Below are 7,474 nucleotides of genomic sequence, written 5' to 3' on the forward strand. Positions count from 1 at the left end.
ACTTCACCATGTTTATAACAATATATTTTATTCTAAAAATCTATTTTACTCTAGTGAGATTAGATGTTGCTCTTACAACCTTATAATAATACAAAATCATTTTACAGTCAGCAGCATATATATATTACTCACACACACACACACATATACAGTATATATTACTTACACACACATATATTACTTACACACACACACACACACACATATATATATATTACTTACACACACACACACACACACACACACACACACACACATATATATATATATATATATATATATATATATATATATATATATATATATATATATATATATATATATATATATTACTTACACACACATATATATTACTTACACACACATATATATTACTTACACACATATATATAGGCTTTGGATAGAACCGATGTGTAGTTTATTGATTAACTCAGTGTAATAAACTATGACGTCACTGGATGATTACGTCATACCTGTAATATATACACTATATAGGCTTCTCGCTATATAGGACATGGGACGTTTCCTCTAAACTATAATTAGCCCTCAAGATTTCTCAGCCTAGTTTTCTTCAGCAATCGTAGGCCATGTTTGCTGCTTCTTCTGGATGGTGGTTCAGTCCTGATTCAGTCTGAAGATATTTATATTTTAGGGTCAAAACTGTAAGGCGGCAAAAATGATGTGAAATGAGATGAAAGGCGGCGGCGCGCGAGATCAAAATGGCGGGAGAGAGATAAAGCCATATAACGTGTGTGTGATGGGTTATAACAGTAAGCATTGAGAATAGAGTCAGTGCTCAATGTACAAGTTCATTGAAATCAGACGGTATTTTAAATGGTTTGTTCAGTAAAATGAAGTGTTTTCTTCTCTCTTCCCATCGGTGCCTTTCATGTCAACATCAAGGCCTTGGACTGAAATGAACTCACTTTAACATCAGGTCATATGTTCTAATAACTCCTTATACAAATCATTTAGAGTTTTACATACGTTATTACAGATTGGGTTTAGCTAAGCTTTATATTCCGTTTGGTTTTTATGGTTTAAAATTGAATCTTAATTCAAGTCCATTTGTGTTTTATTTTTAGATGAAGAAATCTTTTCATCTTTTCATTATTTTCATTTTTAGATGAAGAAATGAGTTTGTTTCCCGTCACAGAGTAATAGATTTTGGATATTCGTTTCCTCGAATCATTTCAACCAGACAGATGAATATACAGATAGACCTTCTCTTACAGGTGCCAGGGTTGGTTTGTTTAGGAGGAAACACGTTTATGTTGTATCGTAGATGACGGTGTTTGTCTCAATATTCAATGAAATAATATTCTTTTATAAAAATTATAATGATATACGTCCACTATTCATGTTTCAGTCAATATTCCCCTGTTCACCTGAAATAAACCTGATTAACTTAACTCATATATATATATATATATATATATATCATATTAACTCATATTAATAGGTATAGATATAGATAGAATTCGCATATCTAATAGTAATATATAGATATAGATAGATAGAGCATAACTCATATTAATAAACCATAACGAATACATGTACAGGTCTGTGTCGCCTATAGGCTGGTTTTACCTTTACAAATGACAATTACAGTTTAAATAGAGTGGTATTATTTTTAGTATTTACACAGGACACTGTACATTTAATAGACGCCTATGTATATAATAGAACCTAACTTACATAAGCCAATTACAGGTACAACACATGCACTTTCCCAGGTAAAACTTTCACACCAAAGACACTAGAGATATCCAAAGGGACGCGGTAAACATCCTTTATTTCTGAGTGTACTATTTAGTACAGTACTGAGTGATTGGGACGCAGCCCGACTCGGAGCCTCTCAGGTTCATTAAAAAAACCCACCTTCTGCTGACTCCTCTGTCTCTCTCTCTCTCTCTCTCTCTCTCTCTCTCTCTCTCTCTCTCTCTCTCTCTCTCTCTCTCTCTCTGTTTCCCCCCCAAATTCCAGTGGATGATTGTTCAAACGCGTCACTGAGAACTCATTTGCAATGTAATTAGCAGTGTATTGATTTGGAGCCACTGGTGCTGACAGATTATCGGCACAATCAAGCGACACTGTGAGAATGAATATGAAATCCAGTCAGAATCAGACACTTTTCCCTCTGTGACTTACAGAAGAAGCCCGAGGCCCGAAACACACACATACACACAGTTATTGCCATTTTTCAGATATTTTTGAAACATATGAATCATTTTGTTTCAAACGAAACATTAAGCGGGACGTTAAATATTGCAGTAATCTTGTATTAGTGAGCTATAAAAACTTATACAACTTATTTAATCTAAAATGATTTATACCATGTTATGGAGACACCTTTTTAGAAAAAAAAAGGTTCTTCATGCATTACGAAATTACAGATTAGACACCACAGTTTGTTCTTTCCCACACGTGAGGCCTGTAGAGTCATTTCACAGCACATTTAAAGTTAATGTCCTCTTTTACTAACAGAATTAAAATAGTTAATAATTTGAATAAAATAGGCCTATACTTGTTGACCTCGACTGAATATTATTGTATGTAAATACTCACAAAATAGATGAAACGGAAGTATGTTTTATAATGTATTATGTATTTTTATTCTTACTTTACCCAAATTAGCTCATCAGTTAAAACCATACAGCAGTCAACTTCATTCCATAAAACATTTAAATAAATCATCCTTATTTTGGCCATCTTACCTTAATAAGGTCATTTTTAAAGCACACGAAAAAGTGAACAAGGCCTTCTTTTTTCAACCTTCGGAATAAACATAATGATCATAATGATGATGATGATGATAGTGATGATGAAGTCGATGAATCTCCAGCAACAGATGTCCAGGCACAATTCTTGGGTTGACTTTATATTTTACAAGAATTGCGTTTGGACAATCAGTCTCTGGGACTCGTCATAAAATACATTTCCTACAAAAAAATTTACACACACACACACACACACACACACACACACACACACACACACACACACACACACACACACACACACACACACACACACACGGGCGAGATTCTTCTGTTTAGACGCTTACGAACATACAGCAAAATTCAAATAAGCGCGTGTGAAGATTTCTTGTCCTTTTCATAATAACGAACAATTTCTGGAGTTTATTTCTGTATAAAACCCATTTGGTCTTCATTTAATTTAAGTAAATTCTATTTTCAAAAGTGAAGCCTAATATAAAGTGAATATAAAGCAGTAAAGCGCAATGCATGGTTAGATATTTGTCCATGTCATTTATATCTCAAAGCCCAAAATCCATATCGTGAGATTCTCCAGAAAGTAAGAGAAAGTTAACACTCCTGAAGGATGCTGCACTTCTCTAAATACAGAAGAGGCCTGTTGCACACGCTGTCCCGCTCAAACGGACGTCTAAAAATCCCCAAATGCGGCACAAGGCGTTAGAAGAAATGGTGCAAAGTTTGGTGTAAGTTATACCTAACCCTTTTCTTCCCCTTGCTCTATTAATTCATTACATTCCGCACATTTCCCTATGCAGCACTTAATCTCAGCAACAGCATTAAACATTCACTTTACAAACATCATACAAATTAATCGAGGTCCTTGTAGGATTTTTCCCCTCTTTTTTCAAAAGTCCAGATATTTGTAGAGCATGCATGCAGCTCCTCGCCATTTCTGCACCTGTAAAAAAGGTCGCACAGTCGCGCGCTTCCACGCCGCGTCAGAAGAAGAGGGGGAGGAGGGTTTCTTCTTCTTCTTCATCTTCTTCTTCTTCTTCTTCTTTTTCTTCTTCTTCAAACACCAACAAACTAAAGCGCAAAAAGAAAAAAATCCCTTACACTCCGATCGTATCTCATTGTATGTGTGCAGTGATGAGAAGGTACAGCTCTCTCTCTCTCTCTCTCTCTCTCTCTCTCTCTCTCTCTCTCTCTCTCTCTCTCTCTCAATCTCTCTGGATGTCCCTCCGCTTGTTTTTCCAAGGAGCTCGCGCGCTGTCCGTTATTCTCGCGCTCCGGCGAAAATGGCAAAAGAAGCGAAATCGCGAGCAGCAGCAACAGCAGCAGGAGGAGGAGGGAAAAGAGGGGAGGGCATAGTGAGGGGGGGGGTCTTTTTGGGCAGGTCAAAATGCACGCTCGCGCACGCACACTCACACTTACGCAAGCACACACACATACACAAACACAGACACACATACACACGCACACTATTAAAACGTCTCGATGGGACGATCCTTCCAGCGCGCATCTGCTTCTTCTTCGTCGTCGTCGTCGTCTTCCTTCTTCCTTTTTTTCACCCCTCCTTTCAGGAACATTGAATGTTTGCGCCACGGCGCAGCGCAGAGTGCGCACCGATCAGCGCGTGGTACCGGATTTGAATAAAACGCCGCGCGCGCTGTGATGAATGTCTATTGTGCTGGAGGAGTCATGAATCTCCACCGTCTCCTGCAAGCGAGTCTTAAAGACACAACGGCACCGTTTTCCTCCTCCCCGCCCCGAAGACACCGATTACAATCACAACACTGTTATGCATGAACACTGCCTTTTCTCTCTGTCTATTTTTTCCTTTTGCAAAGTCGGTGCAATGCTGTAACCCGGTACTGGCATCTGACGCGCGTGCTGGCTGTTATTTCAGATTAATTTATCCATCTTAAAAAAAATAGAAATCAAGTCAACAATGCGAGAACTATCTATGTTTATTGAAATATTTATGTGTTTGCGCGCGCGCGCGTGTGTGTGTGTGTGTGCGCGCGCGCGCGTGTGAGTTTGTGTGTGTGATATTACATGGAAAATATACCAATAAGTCCCCAATATTTCTATTTACTTGAATTTGATTTAGGTCTACTACAACAGACCAAACCTGAGTTTTATGGGTTTTCTTTATTTCCTGTCACTTTTGGCAATAGAATTATATGAAGGCATTTTCTGACTCTTTTTTTTTATAAGGGCAAGTGATAAGTATTGAGTATTTAACGGTTAAAAACAAGATTTCTTGAGTTTATATGCTCCATGCTTTCTAAACGTAAACACAGAAAAATCATTTGCAATAAACATGCATAATAATTAATGTACTTTTGCTCAGTTATACAGTGAAACTTTATTAGATCCTTATTGTTTCCATTTAAATATCAGTTAATTTAGATATCTAAACCATTACAGAATAAAAAATAAACTATGTTCGGACACCCTGCGGTCTCTAACAGTGTAATACTACTACTACTACTACTACTACTACTACTACTACTACTACTACTACTAATAATAATAATAATAATAATAATAATAATAATAATAATAATAATAGTACTTGTTTTGTGTTTGGTTAATAATTTCACACTAAATTCTGTGGAGTGACTCATGCACTCTGTGCTGCTTGTATTGTTTTGGGCCTAACTTTAAATCTTTACTTAAATAAATTTCTTTTTATAATTTTTGTTTTGTAATAAGTGTCCAGTTTGACAGAAGAAGCAGGCTGTGAGACACCGGGCTATAGAACCATTGTAATAATATTACAGTCCGACAAATAAAAAAATATATCCTGGAAAGTATTGCTGAAATAAACAGATGGATCGGTCGGGATATTTGTTAAAATAATTTCAGAAATTTAGTTTTCCGTTCTTAGATAATTTATTGCAGGTATTATATTTTAAACGGCAGTAAATTTGGGTTATTTGCCGTAATCATTTTAATGAGTGACATTATTCCAAAACAAAAAAGTAATGACGCATAGCTAGGATGTTTGTCTAATTAGGTTTGTCTTAAAACCAAACAAATACAAAATATTTAACGGAATAAAGAATAAAAAAAGGACCTTTCTCTCTTTAACGCGTCACGGTTGCGTCTCGCGCATCTTCGCACGCTGACTCTCTTTAATATACGGTGAGTTAATACACGCCTACTTGGCCACGCCCCTGCGTCTTAAAGAACCAAAAATCACAGGTCAATAAATAATAAGTACAGTAGCTGTATTAATTGTACGGTGGCATTTTTTTTCATTGACAGCTCATTCTTTGTATGATCAGTATTTAATCCTGTATTGAAGGTATATTTTCATATACTTTTAGAATGTTGATTAATTTTCTAGAACATCAGCTTTTACAGTAGCACAGGTTCATATTGCACTCACTTTGATACCTTTTACCTGATACCTAACTATTGCTTTTACAAAATCAGCTTAATCAGGTATACAGTACTCGCTCCACTGATAAACAGATAAAAAGTATGCTTATGTATGATGTGTAGAAGGAGTCTCCAGCACATTGTAACTGTCAGCGGTAAAGCTGGAACTTGAAATTGTCCCAAATCTCTCTCTCTCTCTCTCTCTCTCTCTCTCTCTCTCTCTCTCTCTCTCTCTCTCTCTCTCTCTCTCTCTCTCTCTCTCTCTCTCTCTCTCTCTCTCTCTCTGTGTGTGTGTGTGTGTGTGTGTGTGTGTGTGTGTGTGTGTGTGTGTGTGTGTGTGTGTGTGTGTGTGTGTCTGTCATAAGGCTTGAACTAAACACAAAAGATATTTCCTACAGTAGAAGGCCATGTGATTTGGACTGTAGCACACTCCATCATTCATCTCTTAAGTAGATGAGTTTTAACTTTTGCCTCCTCCTCCCTGTCCTCCTTCTCCTCCTCCTCTTCTGGTCCTTATGGTTCCCTGGCGTGTGCTATTCATTGCTCATTTCTATGAAAGAAAAAAGAGACTCTTACCACTTCCTCCTTTTCCCCGTCTGCCTTTTCACTGCCTCTTGACAGTGAGGATTTTAAGGAGATTCTTAATTAAGAAACCTCTTCTCTTCAAAAGGTGTCTATTAAACAACCCAACAGACAAACTATTTTCCAAATGTTACTGAAGGATGTGAAGAATTTCTAGGATGTGAAACATTTCTTTAGTTTATTAAGACACTAAACTAAAATATGATCACAGATTAAATGAACATGATTAATATAGTCCTGTAATTCAAACATCAGTTAAATATATACCATCATTTGGGAGAGTTTATTTTTTAATAAAACAGAAACCTAAACTGAACAACAGCCGTCATTTATTCTACAGTTAAATTCTGATTCAGTTTTCTTTCATGATCTATTTTCACCTAAAGATTTCCTACATTACTCTGAAGCCACAGGCAGATTTGCAGCCGTTACTATTGTCCTGTTAAGCCACAGATCTCTGTGAAAAGATGTAAAATAAGAGTCAACAGCAAATCATTTCTAAATTATATAAAGAATGGTATTTTATGGAGTAGGCTTATAACATGCGCTAAATGTATGTACACTTTATGTGAAGATAAAGGGCATAGTAAGTGAACTGGGATGCAGAGACACTTTTACAGCAGTATCTATGGGAGGTTGTACTGAATGAAAGGTTGTGAGCTCAAATCCCAGCATCACCAATATGCTTCTGCTGGGCCCTTGAGCAAAGCCCTGAACTCTCCAAATCCCTCAAAATGTTTCTATTTTTGCATTAAATTCTATTTAATACATAATTAATA

The sequence above is a fragment of the Tachysurus fulvidraco genome, chromosome 20 (genome assembly GCF_022655615.1).
Source record: "Tachysurus fulvidraco isolate hzauxx_2018 chromosome 20, HZAU_PFXX_2.0, whole genome shotgun sequence".
Lineage (NCBI taxonomy): Eukaryota > Metazoa > Chordata > Actinopteri > Siluriformes > Bagridae > Tachysurus > Tachysurus fulvidraco.